At 54.4% G+C, this 18007-nt stretch overlaps 1 long non-coding RNA gene across 1 annotated transcript; it reads left to right on the top strand.

Moving 5' to 3' along the window:
• The first annotated feature begins 1660 nt into the window (after positions 1–1660).
• Positions 1661–17767, top strand: LOC140845187 (uncharacterized). Its single transcript, XR_012123957.1, has 2 exons — positions 1661–3177; positions 17354–17767. It is a non-coding gene; the product is annotated as an uncharacterized lncRNA (long non-coding RNA).
• Positions 17768–18007: the final 240 nt, after the last annotated feature.

Genomic DNA, 18007 nt, shown 5'->3' with positions numbered 1-18007 from the left:
ATTTACACTATGCTTCTTCCCATATACACACAACCATGATAAAGTTTTATTTATAAATTAGGCACAGTATGAGGTTAACAATTAACTAATAGTAAAGCTGAACAATTTCAACAGCATATTGTAATAAAAGTTATGTGAATATGATCTTTCTCAAAATATCTTGTTGTACTATCCTCACCCTTCTTGTGAGGATGTGAGATAAGATGCCTACATGATGAGATGAAGTGAGGTGAATGACACTGGCATCACTGGAGAACATTAAGCTATTACTGACCTCATGGTATGTCAGAAAGTGGGCCGTCTGCTTCTGGACCACAGCTGGACACAGGTAACTGAAAGCACAGGAGGCAAAACTCTGGACAAGCAGGGACTACTGAGTCCATGTGAAGGGCTGAACAGTTTAAAGACTATAACTGTTCATCTACATTTAGAAAAAATTTTTTAACATGAGCCAACCATGTTTATTAGTGGTCCCCAAATAACACTTGGAAGATGTTCAACTGATCATTGTTGAATTGAATCAAAACTCAGAAGGGAAACTGGTTAGAGTCAACAACATAGCATGAGTTGTACTGAGTCTCTCCCCGACACATTCAAATACTGGTTGCATAGGACTCACCCTGAAAGCTTAAAAAAATTTAAGATTCTGGTACCCTGAAAATTCTGAGTCTGTCAGAAGGTCTGGTATTAAGCCACAAATATCAGTTTTAAGAGCTCCCACAGGGATTCTGATGGACAGCCAGGTTTGGGAACATGACCTCAAATGCACTTTCAATTCAGAAATAAAGTTCCCCAGTACTCCCATTGGCAGGATGAGCCCCTGGTGGATAGAAGCTGGGTCCCAACAGCTCCTTGGTTAAAAAATGTCCATATCTTGGTATCTGCAGTCACATTTCAACTCTCTAAGGGTTTGGTAAGTGTGAGGAAGTCCCAGAATGGCAGGAGAGATGCTACAGGGAAGGAGAATGGACCCTGAGCATCTTTCAGGAATCAGCTCCTGCAACCCGGGCATCAACAGCCCCTCCCAAGCAGAGCTGGAACGGGTAGCATGCAGTTTAAAGAAAACAAACCCTCTCCCATCCTCATTGGATTTCTGTTCTTTTGTATCTCTCTGTGTGTCTAGTACAAAGGTAGTCAGTAAATACTCACGGATTAACTATTATAAGCTTACAAAGAATCCGCTTCCCATTGTATCAGCCTTCAATCCATACCACCCATGGGATGTGAATTACCCTGTGAAGTTGATTCGATTAATATGCCTCCTCATTGAATCCTATGAAAACTGCCTGCATGTTATGTTCTCCCCACTTCATGTCTCCTCTTTTGCCAGCCGTGCGTCTTAGTCGCCTCTCACCTGTCCCACTCTCCTTTCCTGCTCTCTAAAGCCTTCAGGTGTGTGGTGTTGGTCACGTGCTGTGGGATATAAATAACTGAGAAATATTCGTGTCTGTGGTGGCAGAGAAGTTGCAGCCACTTCTTTTCCTGGAAACCTGCCTCTGGTGTGACAGTATACTACAGCAGTTTGAAACATTTTCACAAAACATTTTCGAGTGAAGCAGGGAGAGGAGATGGGGAAGCTAAGAGACCGCCATCTTATAACTTGCCTAATGAGATGAAGAGGACAATATGGTATTTGTCAAGGTAAGGAACTGGTCTCGTTTCCCTTTCCTTGCCCTTGATAACATATACATGCTTCAAATGGAAGTTTTGGAATGACTCTCCATTGCTCTAAGGTTAAAGTCTGAACTTAGCATGGCGTGTAAGGTCCCACATGGCCCAGCCCATGCGGACTCTCTAGCTCCAGTCTTACCTCTACCACTCCCTCCCAGGTGTCCTGTATTCCAGCCATTATTGTTCCAGCCTGTATTCCAGCATAAGTGTTGGCTTATGCTGCACCATCTGCCTGAAGCAGGTCCATCTCTTCGTTGGCCACATCCTTTAGATGCCTGCCTAAATGCCATCGGCTCCAGGAAGTCTCCCCAGGCCTTTGGGTTGGCTTTGCCTTCCATGTTACCCCATCCTTGCATGTCCTATATGTCCTAGTCATTGAGGGGTCGCGGGTGGAGCCAAGAGGGGCCGACCGGGTGGAAGCCCGCGCCGCCCCGGCCGCGCGCGGTCGGGCGAGGCGGAGCGGCGGGCTCCCCGGCTCCCCGAGCGCTCGACCCCGCGCCTCAGGAGTAAGTAAAGTGCCGCCGCCGCCTGCACGTGGGTCCGCCGACGGCAGTCACAGTGCCGCACGGTCGAGGGCCTCAGAGACGACAGGACACCCGGAAAGCAGAAGCACTGCCGAGGCGGTGAGCCGGTCTGTGAAGATCAAAAACACGGCCCTGCGGGGCCTCCGCCGCGGCCCCACCCAGCCGCGCTCCTATTGGCTGACTGCCTGGCGGCACCGCGGGATCATTGGCCGCAGAGGCCGTCAGTCAGAGACGAAAGCAACCACTGGGCGCTCGGGGACAGAAGTCCGGCGGCTGCGCAGTAGCTGCAGGCGGCGCCGCCGCCACATTCAAGATTAACAGCGTCGCGAGCGCCCGCGGGAGAGGGACCCCCGTGGTACCTTCCGTGCTTCGGTCCGCTGGTCGTGTCCGCAGGAGCGGTGCGGCGCCTCCGGCCCTCCGTCCCGTCTGCGCAGCGGAACCGGCGGAGACCAGATGTTGATGGACCCGCGAAGTTATGGGTCCTCGCCGTGCTCGGCTGCGCCTTCCTACAGGTGCGCGAGCGCTGGCGGCACCGACATCGGCCCCCAACCTCAGATCGCCTCATCGCGCCCAGTGGGCTCCCCGCGCAGCAGTCGCCCCTTCTCGGCTCTCCCGCGGCGGGCGGAGGGCGGCAGTCAACATGGCCGAGGCGTTTCTGGTGGTGGAGATGAACCTGGACTCTCGGGCCAGGTGGTGGAGATCGCCGCTTGGGCCAGTCGAGCTCTGCCACCTCCAGCCGGCGCCGTCGGGCGGCGCGACCGGGAACCCCGACGCCGCCGCGGGCCTGCCTTCGGCCTCGGCGGCCGCTGAGGGCAGCCGCGCAACGCGTGGGGCAACCTGTCCCACGCTGACCGCATCACCAAGGCCGTCGAGAGCTCGGCCGGGTAGCGGCTCCCGCTGTCGCAGATCGGTGGAGGGTCCAGAGCGGGACCCACTTCAGGGATGAGGTCGACAGCGACCGCCCTGCGGGCTGGAATGGAAGGTAGGTGACCGCGGGGTGCGGGAGGACCCGGGCGGTGCGCGGGCACCCCCTGCCTCCACCTGAAGTCGCGGTGGAGCTGGTGAGGGGGCGGCCGTGCAGGTGGCTCGGCGGGCAGTGCGTGGCCCGTGGGGCCGGGAAGCGGTCGACGCGGGGGGAGGGGCTCGCCGGAGCCGCATCTCCTCTGTCCGGGACCGGGTGGTGAGCGCGGCTGCTCTCGGCCCCGCGGCGCGCGTCCTCCCGGCCTGGGTCCGCGCCGCCGACCTGCTACCGCCGCTTGGGCCGGGGCCGCCGGCTGAGGGGCCGGGCCGAGTCGCGCAGACGGGGAGGCCGGCGGGCGTTTTGCGTTGTGTTGATTTATCCGGCGGGAGCCTCGAGGGCGAGGGCCGGGAGGGCTGAAGTTCAAGGGTGACCTGCGGCGGGGCGGCGGGGAAGAGGCCGCCCCGAGGAAGCGCCTTTAAAATTAAAAAATGTTTCATGGGGTATCTCTCGTGTTTTTTACTTGGGAATGAAGTTTCTTTACTTGGGTCTTGGAACTGACAGTGCATTTTCTTGTATTTAAAAGTTTGTATCTTTCTGTCATTTCGGTTTGTAATCTGCAGCTGAGTAATTTATAACTAGCCAGAGATTCTGAGACAGGGACCGTGGGTGTAGTCAGAGTAGCGTGAGGGCCTCTGGAAAAAGACCCCTACCAAAACTCCCTATTAAACAATTAAGCAAAATCAGAGTCACGTTAATTCTCCAAAGTAAAATATCAAACTAGGAGTATAAGCATTCTTCAGTGAAGATTAGTTAAAACTAAGAAGCCAGGAGTAACCTGGCCTGGAATGTTTGAACATCCCCCAGATAAGAAAATACCTCAGGATGGCCCACATCTTCATTGTGTCAATTAAATGAGGCTATTGTAAAATTTACTTTAGCCTGCTCAAAGGCCCAGTTTATCTTTAACTTTGCCCAGATGCTGCTTTTCCTCCTCCAGCCCCTAATGAAGTAATACGTAACCTGGGCGATTAATCTGGCAAGCAAAGCCAGTCACAGGCAACACAGTGAAAGGCAGGAAGGATCCCATCTTAAAGATAAGATTGCATTTTTTTTTTAGCAGATAACTATAATTTAATTTCAATTACAATGAATTTTACAAACAATTAATTACAAATACAGATTAATTTCAGCACCTAGCAAGTGCCTTGAACGAAGTAATTTCTCAAATATTTGTTGAATAAATGACTGCTTCTATTCTTAAAATTGGAAGTTATTTAGCTAGACATCTTACCAAAATAAGGTATTATGCATGTTCGGAGGTTTTCATGTTAACATTTCTGTTCCTTTCTTCCTCTCCCCAAAATTCTACACTGGTAATCTTTTAGAGCAGCAATTTAGTGGTTTTTATGATAGGTTTTAAATGATGGCTTTGCTTACAGAAGCCTTCACACTTCTTCAGAAAAGTGTTCTTGGTGTTGTCATTCATTCATTCATTTACTTATTTATTTTTAAGGTTGCATTTTAACACCCAGGAAGTTAAGAAGTAAGATGATGATGATGATGATGATGATTATTATTAAGGTTTTATTGATATACACCCCTATGAAGGTTTCACATGAAAAAGAATGTGGTTAATACATTCACCCATGCTATCGAGCCCCCCCATACCCCTTTGCAGTCACTGTCCATCAGTGAAGTAAGATGCCACAGATTCACTATTTGCCAAGAAGTAAGATTATTTATTTACTTATTTTATTAAGGTATTATTGATATACACTCCTATGAAGGTTTCACAGAAAAAACAATGTGGTTACTACATGCACCCTTGTTATGGTGTCTCCCCCATACCCCATTGCAGTCACTGCCCATCAGTGTAGTAAGATGCCAGAGTCACTATTTGCCTTCTCGTGCTGCACTTTCTGTCCCCCGGCACACCATGTGTGCCAATCATAATTCCCCTGAATCTCCTTCTCCCTCTCTCCCCACCGGCCCTCCTTCATCCCTCCCCTTTGGTAACCACCAGTCCGTTTTTGAAGTCTGTGAGTCTGTTGCTGTTTTGTTCCTTCAGTTTTCCTTCGTTGTTATACTCCGCAAATGAGTGAAATCATTTGGTACTTGTCTTTCTTCACCTGGCTTATTTCACTGAGCATAACATCCTCCAGTTCCATCCATGTTGTTGCAAATGGTAGAATTTGTTTCTTTCTTATGGCTGAGTTGTATTCGATTGTGTATATGTACCACATCTTCTTTAGCCATTCATCTACTGATGGACACTTAAGTTGCTTCCATATCCTAGCTGTGGTAAATAGTGCTGCAATAAACATAGGGATGGGTATGTCTTTTTGAGTCCGAGAAATTACGTTCTTGGGGTAAATTCCTAGGAGTGGAATACCCGGGTCAAATGGTATTTCTATTTTTAGTTTTTTGAGGAACCTCCATATTGCTTTCCACAATGGTCGAATTAACTTACATGCCAGCCAGCAGTGTAGGAGGGTTCCCTTTTCTCCACATCCTCATGAACATTCGTTGTTCCTAGTCTTTTCGATAGTGGCCATCCTAACTGATGTGAGGTGATATCTCATTGTGGTTTTTATTTGCATTTCCCTGATAATTAGTGATGTGGAGTATGTTTTCATGTGCCTGTTGGTCATCTGAATTACTTCTTTGGAAAATTATCTGTTCATATCCTCTGCCCATTTTTTCAATTGGGTTATTTGCTTTTTGGGTGTTGAGGCGTGTGAGTTCTTTATATATTTTGGATGTTTACCCCTTGTTGGATGTGTCGTTTACAAATATATACTCCAATACTGTAGGACGCCTTTTTGTTCTGTTGATGGTGTCCTTTGATGTTCAGAAGCTTTTAAGTTTTATGTAGTCCCATCGGTTCATTTTTGCTTTTGTTTCCCTTGCTCGAGGAGATGCATTCAGAAAAAAGTTCCTCATGCTGATATTCAGGGGATTTTTGCCTATGTTCTCTTCTAAGAGTTCTGTAGTTTCATGACTTACATTCAGGTCTTTGATACATTTCGAGTTTACTTTTGTGTATGGGGATAGACAATAATTCAGTTTCATTCTCTTGCACGTAGCTATCCAATATGCGGACACCAGCTGTTGAAGAGGCTGTCATTTCCCCATTGTATGTCCATGGCTCCTTTATCATATATTAATTTAATTGATCATATATATACTTGGATGTATATCTGGGCTCTCCAGTCTGTTCCATTGGCTGCAGCTACGTACGGGTCCCTGAGCCTGCAGCAGCAGCCTGGGAAGCTGCCCAAGTCTGCTGATGGAAGAGGTGCAAGAGCACCTGCCCCAGACGAGGCTCAGGATGAGCAGCGGGAGGAAGAGGAGCAGGAAGCAGACTAGGGTCCTGGGGCGCCGGGTGCCTCCTGTCCAAAGGGGAAGCTCTCCTCCGCACACAGCCAGGGTACCAGCTGGGTTGTGGGCCGATGACAGCAGCTACAGGGCTACACAGGTGAACAGAAGAGGCAGGTTATTCCAGGTTCCCCCCGTTATCCTGCTTCCACCCTGTCCTCACTACCCTCTGTGCTCCTGGCCCTGTGCAGAGGGTCCTGTCAATCACTGTCACCCATAGGGTCCCTGTCACGGGGAGGCTCATGAGCATCACCCACTTGCAGAGGAGGAAACTGGGTCTCAGAGAGGGAGGGGAATCACCCTTGAGCCTGACAGGACTGTTCGGCAGTGGAGCAGAATCCCAGCCCAACCTGTCTTTAGTACAACCCCCCACACCCAGCATGGCCCAAAGCTTCCCTGAGGCTGGGGAGCAGCCCACCCCTTGCGAATGGCCCCAGGCCAGAAACTTACCTGACTCTGGCCACTAAGTTTAAATGTTGCGGGACCTGAAGAACAAGAGTCCCTTTCTGCCGGCCCTCTGGCCTGGGGGCTCCAGCTGGCAGGACAGGGTGTATCTGCAGGACAGAGGGGCACCTGTGAGTCCCTGGAGCCACATGTCAGGGGCCCTTCTCCCAGAGCCTGCCAGCAGGTGGAACCCACACATGACTCCTGCCCAGCCTTGCCTCTTCCGCTCATCCAGGGGCTCCACGGCCTGGAAGAAGGACCTGAAGTGCTCCTCGGGTTGCAGGTGATATGTCATGGCCGCATACTTGTGTATGAGCATCTCACGTACGATGGAACTTTCCTGCGGCAGAGGAAGGACAGGATGCACACAAGGAGGGGTGTGAGGAGCGGAGCAGTGGGATGGTCCTTACCTTTGCTCACGTGGGAACCTGCCTTCCCTCCAATGCTATCCAGCCCTGCCTGTTCCCACTGTTGGGTCTCTAGCTGCTCCTCCAGGAAGGCCATCTTGATGCCACCCCCATCCCCCACCCGACAAAGACTTGAGTGTCCTCAGCCCTCGGTGTGTTCTCAAGACATGTCATACCCAGGGGTTGGGCCGGACAGGGTCCTGCCCAGGGTCTCTGCTTCCCCCCTCACTTTCTGTGGCCGGGTGTTACAGTAGCTCAACTCTGTCTCATCTTGTCACCCTGGAAGGCACCAAGGCAGCCAAAGTGCATCAGAAACAGCCCCCTGCACCCAGAACGAGGCCCAAGCCTCCCCACCCTTTCTCAAGTTGAAGGACCACTGGGGCCCTCCAAGCGGCAGGCCTGCCAGAAACAGCACCCAGACTTAGGCCAGGATCTGTGGTACCGAGGAGGAGGGACTGGACTGGGGAGCTGAGGCCAAGCTTCCCATGCAACTCTCTCTGATGACTCTCTGATGACATGGAGACTGAGGCCTCAGGCAGGAAGGCACAGGCAGCCCCTTCCTGTGCTTCCTGCCTTGAAGGAGCACCATCCCTCCCCCTGGGCAGTGCCTGAGGGAGAGGCCATCCTGCTCAGAGGGTGCAGCCTGTAGCCCTCAGCCCCACCTGCCCTGGGGCCAGGACTGGGGCTTAAGAGGGGGGTCCTTCTGGCTGCCCTCTCCAAGGAGCCCAGCCCCTGGGGTGGAGGGGAGACTCCCAAGCGGCGGGTGGCCTGGTGCTGAGAGCTCCTGCTCACTAGGGTCTCTCTCCTCTTCAAAGCTCACCATCCTGCACACCCTGTGCCCCTCTGGGCTCACTCACATCATTATGTTCCAGGGGTTTGTCTAGGACCAGGAGGCCAGCCATGAACAATCCGAAGAAGGGGACCATGCTGTGCCACTGGGGTGGGGAGGTGTCCCGTCTACCTCAGGGGCACCCATAGAGCCTCTCCTGAACCCCTCACTCGCAGCCCCTAGATCCCCTTGGACCACCCTGTGCTTCCTCCCACGACCTCCCTTCGCCCTGCTCTCCCCTCCTGTCCCTCCCAGGGCTGGCTTTTGGCCAATCCCAAGACCTGTGGTCCCTGCACCCGTCCTCCAACTTCTCTCTGTACCCAGCTGCTCTCTCCCTCCTGGTCACCCCAGTGCTGGTGGCACCAGCAGCAAGTGCAGGGTCGCCCCCACCGCCATGACCCCGGTCAGGCCACTCACCTCCTGCCTATCCTCGGATCCCCAGAGGAAACAATGCTGTTGCATCACCATGGAGGTCGCCCCCTGCAAGGTCCAGGACACTCAGGTGCTCATGCTCGCCTCCCGCATGGCCTCCCACAAACCAGAGCTTGGTGGATGCCTCGCCCAAGTGCCCTGGTGCTATGCTGTCCCCTCCTCCAGCAGGCTCTCAGCTGAGGGCAATCGCAGCTCCAGCACCCACTCATACTCATAGGTGTCCTTGGGCTGTGGCCGGCTGCCCTGTGAGGCTTCCTCACCTGCAGAGTTTCAGGGGAGTTCCCTCTGCCTCCCGGGGTGCCTTGAACACTGTCACCTGGCTATCACCACGGCTCCCCTCACACGACCAGGTGGGATGGGCACAAAGCTGAAGGCCATCTTGTGCTCCCTGGACCCTGCTCACCTGGAAGGCCCGCACCCCAGGGTGACAACCCTCCATGTCCAGATGAGGAGCCTGAGGCCTCAGAGGGGCAGTGACGGGCTCAGGGGACCCTGGGGAGGGGCCGAACTTGCTCAGCCATAGGCCCCACCCCTGCTGCCAACCCAACACCAGCCCCAGCCCTGAGCAGGGGCCTGTCCTCTGGGTCCTCCTTGGATGTCAGATCCCCAGTCAAGTGGAGGCATGGAAGGAGACAGACAGGACACCTTGGGGGCTAGTGGGAGCCTACTCCCATCAGCTGCCCCCTTTCACCATGCACACCTCGAGTCAGCATCGAAGGCTGGGCCACAGCATGGCAGACCTCTAGCCTCCATTTACCTTGAGGAGCCACTTCTGGTTAAGCCACTTCTCTTTGATAAGTCTTTTGTGCATCCTGGAGCTCTTCCTAAGGGGAGGAGAGAGGAGGGAGACATGTGGCCAACAGGTGGAGAGTTTGGGGGCATCAGACCGCCTTTCCACTAGCCTGCATGAGGCTTTCCACCATGGCCCTGAGGCCTGAGGAGGGGGCTGCATCTTTGCACCTGGGGCCTCTATTCCCACTGCTGGGGGCGGATGTGCTTTGGGACAGGTGGCTGTCCATGGGGCAGAGACCTCCTGCTGCAGAACACATGCTGAACATCTCCCATTGGCTTCAACCCACACCTGACGAAGAAACCCGATTCCTGAGGGGGAACCACTGGCCTAACCCACGGGGGCTCTGAGAGCCCGCCATTCTGTAAGCCCCTGTCCCCAGGGTCTGCTGCCTCCCAGGAGCCCCGGCCGACTGAGGGGACACTGCCAGACCTAGGGGTGGTGTCTCCGGTCCACTCAGGTGACCTGGTCCCAGTGACAGGACTACCTACCAGGAAACAGGTCCCCAGGTGCATTGCAGACGACTGATGGCAGGGCTCTGCAGGGCCAAGAGAATGGCGTGGAGGTGTGCAAAATTCTTGAGGTCTAGACACTCCTGGGAAGGAAGACAGAACTGAGACTGTGGCCTGCTTCTGTGCTTCTGTCCCCCTATGAACTCCTGTCCTTAAGGAGACAAACACCCAGGGAGCCCAGCACACCCAGGACCTGTTGAGCAGCCCTCCTGGGTGGAGGACTGTATCTCAACCTAAGGAAGGGGCCACTGATGGGATGGCTGTCCCACCCCCGGGGCCTGCGAGTCCAGGTCAGCATACCCCTGGCAGGAGGGGCCCAGGGACTGGGCAGGGTCAGACTGCAGGACTCCATCCTGAGAGTTGGCCAAGGAGGGGAGAAGGTCCCAAGATGGCAGGATGGACCCTGGGGGCTGTTCCATGACACACCTTTGCCATCTGGATCCAGAACTCCACCACTCGGGCCCTGTCCCGCGCCGTCATGCCTGGGGCCCCGAGGCAGGAGGAGATGACCAGGTTGCCTGCGTCATGAAACTGTGTGATGATCTTATCGACGGTGGGGGCCAGGGGCTGAAAGTCTGTGTTGGATGATTGACTCCCGCAGCAGGTCATGCAGTTGGCCACTGCCACCTTGGTGAACAGTTCCTGGGGATGGCAAGGGGGTGTCATTTAGCTGTGTCCACGGTGCCTCTGGGCCCAGGCAGTTACCAGTCAGAGCTGGAGCCCAGGCCACTGAGGATGTGGTGTGAGCCTTATGGCAGCCCAGGCTTCGGACCCCATCCACTGAGGCACCCAGGAATGGATGCACTGGATCCCACAGTGGTGGGGAACAGAGGGGCTCACTCAGAACGGGCATCCTCACTCACCTCCTCCCTGCAGCACAAGGCAGCTCATGCCTGCACGTCCTGGGACATCTGCCTCCCATTCTGTCACCCTGTGGATCCCGCTACCCACTCAGGTGCAGTTATCCCCAAAACAACTCCAACCAGGCCTTTGTTGTTGTCTGTGTCTCCCATGCAGTCAGGTACATGGCAGGGGCCTCTGAAGTGCGGAGGCTGTGGAGGCCTGCCAGGCCAATGGCCTGAGGACCTAAGGCCCTGGCAGCACCTCTCTGAGCACCCCTCTACTACACTGCCCCTCCCACCCCAGCCAGGCCCTGCCCACCTTCCCTCTGCTATTTCTCATTGGTCTGCAAGGATCCCTAAGTGCCAGCCCTACTGTCCGTGTGGTCAGTGAAGGCTTGGGGGTGAGGAGAGTTTCTCAGGGCACATGGTGGGAAGGTGGCATGTGGGCCCAGATCACAGGAGTGCACATCAGGACAGCAGGTCTGGGGCAGCCCATGGCACAGGGAAGGCTCACCCCAACTTCCATCCCGCTCCACTCACCGCATACATCAGGGTCAGCTGCTCGGCCACCAGGCGGGGCAGGAATGCCAGGATGGTGGACTCTGGAGCTGGCTCTGGCTCTGCCAGGCCCAGTGCCATTCTGGCAGGGGCCCTGGTCCCTGTGCCCGAGGGCTCATGGGGCTCAAGCTCAGGGCTCGGCAGTGGGGCTGAGGGCACTGCTGGGACATCCTCCGGCTTTGCGGGGGCTGACGCAGGTGACACTGGACGTAGCTCCAGCACAGGGGTCTCAGGGAGCTCCTGAACTGGCTCTAGCCATGAAGCCGGCCCTCCCTGTGTCTCTGGAGCCAGCTGCGTCTGCCGTGGTTCTGGAGCAAGCAGGACACAGAGAAAGAGTCACACTGGGTCTGTCTGATTCCCCACACCTTACAATGACAGAGAAGCCCTCATTGCCTTGAAGGCAACCCCGGTCCGGGAAGCCCACCCTAGGCGGTTCCCTGGCTGCAGCCCCTCACCTTCCAGCGCTGCCACAGTGGGCCTCAAGGGCTCCTCCTGGGCCAAGTGGTGGAGGACTTGGCCCTCTGGGATGGATGAAAGCTAGCTGCCATGGAGGACTCTGGTCACATCATCGGGCTCCCAGGCATGGCGCCTAGCCCGGCCTATCCAGGGGCTGGGGGAAGGCCTGGGGGTGGAAGAGTGAGAAGCCTGGTCTTCCCAGCCCCAGTGCCCTCCTAGCCCACCCTTGTGTGGGCCTGGCCACTCTGCATTCTCCTCCCTGTCCAGGCAACTGCTCCTCCCCCTTCCTGACCCTGTGTGTCCTGGGACCCCATCCTTTCCCATCCTCCCAAATAGGAAGTCCCCAGTCATCAGCCACCTGTGGGAATCCAAAGATTGGTCACCTGCTGGGTTCTGAAGGCTCATGGGGCTCCACCTTGGGGCCCAAGACCACTCCTGGGATGTCCCAGATGCTCGCCGCACAGGGGCTGGTGGGCTCTGGACCTGGTGCTACCTCTGCCAGGCCTGGTGCCATTCCGGCAGGTCCTCCAGGCCCCAGGGCTGAGGCCACTGGTGGGACATCCTCTGGCTCTGCAGGGGCTGAGGCAGGTGACACCGGCCGTAGCTCCAGCACAGGGGTCTGTCGTGCTGTCCTCATTCTCCATTTCTTCTTCACACCTGTCCAGGGAGCCCTCTGTCTGTGGACCTTATTCCCACATAGAGTTGTCTCCTCTTCATGCTGAAGGGGGCAGGGGGCATATCGTCAGCGGGAAACCCAGGAACCACCAGGACGAGGGAGGTTTGCAACTCACCCGAGAGTCCCGAGCCCTCTGGGGTGTTGTCAAGGAGAGGGAAGTGGTGCCCCCAGGGAATGAGATTCCAGGCCCTCTGGAGTGGGACTGTCGACCACTCTCCTGAGGAAGCCCTTGGAGGGCCCTGGCAGCTTGCCAGGTTTGGAACGGGGTCCTGGGTGTAGACAGCCTGCCCCAGGCCTGGAGAGATGGAGTAGGTGAATCCATCCACCAGCTCCTCCACGCTCCCCAGGGTGGAGCTCCGAAAAGCTAGTGCCTAGTAGCTTGGGAGGTGCCACCCGGGGCTGCCTGGACCTCCCCTCGGGGAAATGTGGGCCTCAAACCCTGCCCCTGACATCAGGCACACAGGGCCATCTGCATACGACTGGTCACTGAGGGAAGGAGAGGACACCACCTGGGCTCAGGACTAACACATTGGTGGAAGTACCTGGTCCCAACACTCACCTCCATGTCCTGAATGATGAGACCAGAGGTGTGACACTGACTGCCCCACCAGGGGGCCACCACCTCACAACATGCTGCCACCCAGGAATGGCCCCCCTCCTCCCCAGCCTCTAGTCCTGCCCATACCCCACACCCACTGCACACACACACACAGAAGGGGCCAGGGAGAAGGTCATCCCGGGATGGGTCACACCTGGGGCCTGGACCTGGAGTGTCCTGCTCTGGGCTGCCCTGTGTTACCTCAGGGTTCCTTGGACAACATGGACAGAGGCGTTGGAGGTGGTCTCTGAGCCAACGCCCACAGCAAGCAGGGAGATTGTCCCTCTTTGCTTCCCTGACTTCCATGCCTTCAGAAGGCTCCACACTAGACCGCATGTTGCTGTGTCGAGCATCTCTGGTCAAGTGAGCAGGACAGGGGTCTGAACCAGGAGCTGGCTTTCTGGTCACAATTCAGGTTCTGTGCATGTCATCAGTGACATCATTTCTGAAGGTTCCATTTCCTGGGCCCCTCCCTGCATTCAGACACATCCACATGCCCCTCTGGGCTGCTGACTGCCCATCCACCTGGTCCCCTTGCCATGCATGACTATCCAAATCTCCATCAGAGCCCTTCCCTTGCTGTTTGGGTCTCTGGGTCCCAGCTCTGAGGAGACAACAGCTGACCTCAGACCTCTTTTTCTCACCAGTTCCCTGTCCTGCTGAACCCACAGTGCTTCCCAGGAGCTGCCCAAGATCCCAGCCTACACAGGCAGGGCCATGCCAGACATTTCTCCCTAAGGACATCCTCAGGGATATATGGATGACAACTCCAACTCCTGGGGGCTGGTGTCACTTGTGTCTGATGCACAGGCTTAGAGATGGAACAGTGCCAACCAGGCTTGACATGCAGTTTGGAATACCACGCAAGTCAGGTCCAGGTTCGGGCCATGTGATCTTGAGCAAGTCATCCCACCTCTAGGCCATTTTCAGGTGTGCACCTTGAAGGGGTGGCAATGACAGGACACCCAGGTGTTGTTATCTACTTCCAAGGCATCCACCTTCCAGAGGTCTCCGTTCTCTGAGGACCATATGCCAGGGCCTCCTGTTGACGTATGTGGTGGGCAGCCTCGTATGCTGAACCCAGTAATCCCTCCTAGGAAGCACATATCCTGTCACCACTATGTGGTGTGAACAGCACAGCGAAGGGGATGTGCTGTCACAGCCACATTGCATGACAACCAGTCACTTCCCCACTTTTCATGCTTTCTGTACAAAAGGGTCCTGACACTGCCCAGGGCAGTGAGCTTGGTAGCCCATATCAGTGTGTATGTGTCACGGCTTCTACGCACATATTCTGTTTTTCAGACATAAGGGAGTGGGGTTTGGATGCAGCAAGAAAATGGATACGTTCATCCATTTTGTTCATGGTGTGACATATTTACAGAACGAATGTCATGGTTAAGATCACAGAATAAGGAGCTACTTGCTCATTTTCAACATCCAGCTTTAACCACTTAGTAGGAATTTGACTGCGGGTGAGTCACCGTCCTTGTTAGCATGGACCTCAGTTTCTCCACCTGTCCCTTGGCCATCATCGTAGGATCTTGATTTATGTGTTGTCACAGAGAGCATTAAGGGAGTTACCCTGGGAAGAAGGCTTGGCAGGCCTGGCACATCACAAGTACTTCATCTAGTTAGTATAAATCTATTGCTACATTCCTCTAACCTGTGTGTAAGTCCAGAGGGCACAGAGCTAAGGGGTCAATGCAGAATTTCCAGAACCTTCCACCTAGCCATAGTCCATTTACAGATCAATGGTTGTAACCAGTGCAGGGCCTTGCAACCTCCAGGACAAGGGGTGGAGAGGAAATGCCCATTCTCTCCTCCCCTCCATTCCTGGTATGCAATTGGTCTGGCATCTGGCAAAGTTCCTGCTAGAAAGGGTGGGTTGGGGAAGGAGAGCATCAGCTGTGGCTGGAGGAGTCAGATGGTGCTGAGCCTGGCTAGCGACCGTAAGAAATAAAAGCCTTTCTCCCTACCTGCCCTTTGCCTTGACTGATTTCGGTTTTGTATTCTCATAGGGTGACTTTCCCTGGCCTGGGAACATCTATCCCTCCAAGGCTGTATCTGGCATAGTTGGCAGGATCTGGTGAACCTGAAATCAGTCCTCATGGTTCCTTGTTGGTGCGGACTGTTTAGATGGTGTGGAGATACTTAGTCCCCTAGAGGTGGTGGGGATAACATCTGGTGACCCCCGTAGTCGTGACAGGGATTCCCAGGGGATTCCCCTGTGCATGGCGAGGCTTCACCTGGAGATCCCACAGTGGGGTTGGTGTCTGGTAAAGTGCCTCCTGGAGGAGTGGGCCTCTCCCCAGAATCTGGGAAAAATGGGGACCCTGGAGGCAGTGGGTCTGCCCTGTGTAAAATCAGGGACTCAGGAACTGAGTGGCCATGAGGTGGCAGGAAAAGTGGGGTGGTTGTTTCTTGCAGCATTAGAAAGCGTTACTAATGAGAGAAATGCCCTCCAGTGGCAAGTGTCCAGGAAGATGAGTTGTGGGGTGGTCTGAGAAGGGAAAGAAAACAGGTCATACTGCTGAGAGACACACTGGTGGCACAGGGTGGGACAGCACAGAAACAGGAGATAAGAGAACCAGTGGGGGTGGTGAAGGAAGGGGTAGTGCCTTCAGCCCTGGAGACAGCAGAGGAGACAGCAGTGTAGGAGGAGCTGGGGACAATGACGCGGTGGGACCCAGGACAGGGCTCTTGCTGAGGCTGCCTCCTGAGGCACCAACCCTCCCATATTGAAGGCCTGTCCAGTTTGTTAGGCAAATAAAGATGCAACAGCTGCGGGTTCATAAAGATGCAACAGCTGCGGGTTCCTCGCTGAGTGGAGCAGACCCTACCCAACTGTTGAGCATTCCACGCTCCGCGATTATACCCTGGCCGAGCTGGAGCCCCTGTGTACATGGCCTTTGCATCTTTGGGGTTTAGGAGTAGAGGGCATTGTTCCGTCTGGGTCAGAAATGAGTAAAGTGGCTTCCCTCATGACTCACCCATCTCTCTGGCAGAGGATACAAAATGCCAGTGAGCACCAGGGAATGATGTACTTTTGGATTGCCTGACTGCAGCCCTAAGGGCAGTTTGGCCTAATCAGGGTGAGTTGCCATATTTCCCTGCTAGTTGGAAAACATGTGCAGCACTCCAGCAGGTGCTGGGGAGCTGGGCATGAGAAGTATCAGCTGTAATGTGGACCGACAGGGCCCCTGTGAAGAGTTGTTCACCACGGGGATGAGGACTCTGGTGCTCTGTACAGCTCCTCCATCCTTCTCTGGGTCCCTAGTGACTATTCTTGCTCCTCCACGTAGGAAAACCCGTAAGTGAGGTCACTCCTGCTGCTCAGATCTGGGGGAGGCTGAAATCAGAAGAGCTCAGATAAATATGGTCTGTGGCTGAAAGAAGAGCTTTACAGGGCCCTGTGAAAGTCTCGAGGACCCAGATTATGAGTTGATTTGATAAAGGCGGGGGCAGTGAAAGAAATCTCCATGGAGACCCTAGTAGAGAATCTTCCTAGAACTGTGGCACCAATTAAAGCCAGAGCAGCAGTCCAAGCCGCTGACGTACAAGACACAGAAGCCAGAGGCAAAGCCCCTCCTCTGGCCCATGTGCCTGCAGGACTTCCAGGGTTCCTGACCCCACAGGAGGGTGATTGGGGATTGTGGTTTGACTGTGGGGGGGGTTTGTCAAGGCCTCCACCTTGTGGGCGTGGTGAGGACTGGAGGCCACATGACATGTACAATTAGCAATTCACTGGTCCCCAGTGAATGTCCAATGTGTTCTGGCACTGGTGGAGTCCGGAGCTGAATGTTCTCTGATTAATGGCAACCATGAGTGGTTTCCTGGGACCCCCACTGTGATAGATGCTACGGGGGTAAGACAGAGTGAAGAAAGCTCAAAATACATTGGGAATGGGGCATTTACCCCCAAAGCAGTACACAGTGTATATTTCTCCAATCCCTGAATATATTTTGGGGTTGGATACCCTGCAGGGCCTGTGGTTACATACCACTGTATGTGAGTTCAGACTGAGGATATGTAGGTAAAGGCAGCTGAGAGGGGCTTGCTAAGCACCCGCGACCATAGCTCTGTCTGTACCTCGGCAAGTGACAAATACTAAGCAGTATGTATTGCCAGGGGGCCCAAAGAAATTGGAGAAACTCTACAGGAGCTGGAGGAGGTGGGCATCCTAAAGTGCGCTCATAGTCCTTTTACTTCCCCAGTGTGACACATCATGTTGAGGGCCTTGCTAATGCTTTCTTCTCTATTGACATAACACAGGAGAGCCAGGAACAGTTTCCCGTCACGTGGGAAGGCTGGCAGAGGATGTTCGCTGTCTGTCTGCAGGGACACTGCTGCAGTTCCAACATATGTCACGGACTTGTAACCCAGGACTTGGCAGCATGGGAGAAACTGCCGGCAGTGCAGCCGTCATCATTATATTGATGACATTATATCACATCTGATTCTCATCCAGATCTACAAGGTGCAGCACCTAGAGTGCTGCAGCATCTACAGGAGAAAGGATGACAGGAGGGACAGAAGTTGGGGCCAGCTATCACTTTCTGCCTGGCCTCCTGGTTGGCTGCTGGTGGTAGAGGGATCTGTGATGTAAGTCCCGGGAGAGGAAATCCCAGGGCAAAATACCTTTAACAATGGAAATAAGTCAAAGGAAGAAATAAAGTTTAAAATTCATTTATTGCTTACAAACTGCAGTCTGTGGCCTTCTCTCTTTCCTTCTCCAACAGAGGCAAAACCAGCCCTCCCCGTCTCCTCTCAGGTTCAGAAAAGCCCTCCATTGCGCAGGTAATTACCCATTGGTATGGAGGTGAACTTCTCTCCACCCCTGAGAAATGATACAAATGCACTAAAGCCATACCTCTTTCCACCTCTGAACACCTATTGATATGCAGATGTGCTAAAGCCAGGCGAGAT

This window comes from Manis javanica, chromosome 12, assembly GCF_040802235.1.
Source record: "Manis javanica isolate MJ-LG chromosome 12, MJ_LKY, whole genome shotgun sequence".
Classification (NCBI taxonomy): domain Eukaryota; kingdom Metazoa; phylum Chordata; class Mammalia; order Pholidota; family Manidae; genus Manis; species Manis javanica.
Note: the sequence above shows the minus strand (reverse complement) of the source record. Positions and strands in the feature narration are given on the sequence as shown.